Source organism: Sinocyclocheilus grahami, unplaced genomic scaffold (genome assembly GCF_001515645.1).
Source record: "Sinocyclocheilus grahami isolate Dianchi unplaced genomic scaffold, SAMN03320097.WGS_v1.1 scaffold297.1, whole genome shotgun sequence".
In the NCBI taxonomy this organism is placed as follows: Eukaryota; Metazoa; Chordata; class Actinopteri; order Cypriniformes; family Cyprinidae; genus Sinocyclocheilus; species Sinocyclocheilus grahami.
Genome location: NW_015505476.1, coordinates 1108977 through 1109806, shown reverse-complemented (window position 1 = coordinate 1109806; position 830 = coordinate 1108977).

Below are 830 nucleotides of genomic sequence, written 5' to 3'. Positions count from 1 at the left end.
TTTAATTGTGGTGTGTTGTTGCCTTCATTAATGTTGTTTGTGTTCTTTTCAAGAAGCAGCCAGAGATTACTTTGACTTTAAATAAAAGTGGCCTTGAAAATTGCTTGACATAATGGCATAACCACCAGCTCTGTGTCATAAGCATTAGGAACACAGACATGTGACCAAACAATGCATAGAAGCAATGTGTCTCGTTTTAGATTACGCAGGTCAGCCAAAACCCTTTAAAATGTGGCTGCTAATGGGCTAAACATGCCTCTCATTAAGAGCCAAGACACGGCAGTTACAAATATAGTAGACAAACATCCACTTAAGCATCCCCTTCCCAAAAATTTGTTCCAAAACACTGAAATATTTACGAAACTAAAGTGTTTCAAGACTGCTATGAAAATATTAATGACTCATCTTTTGTCAGAAGCGCTTAAAGGCAGTAGTACTTGTTTTGGGATTATAAAATACTTATTGAATTTTACTGCAGTTGATGATGAGTTTAAATGTGAAGTGTGTGATATCTACACCACTAGTGACACTAAATGGAATTGCAATCAGTTTGTTTGAGTGCCATTATTTGAACTGATAATACCTTTTAAATTACAGTGAAGTAAAAAAAGACACAATTTGAATATAAGGAAGTGAAATTAAAATTAATATGAATGTAAAGAAATTAAATCTGTAATTTTTAACTAGAAAAGTTATAACTTTAAATGTTGGCTTGACAAATAGATAGAATGATGGATGGATGGCTAGTTGGATTGACAGACAAATGGTCAGATAGAAGGATAGCCAGATGAATGGACGGACGGATTGACAGATGGGTGGACAGATAGACA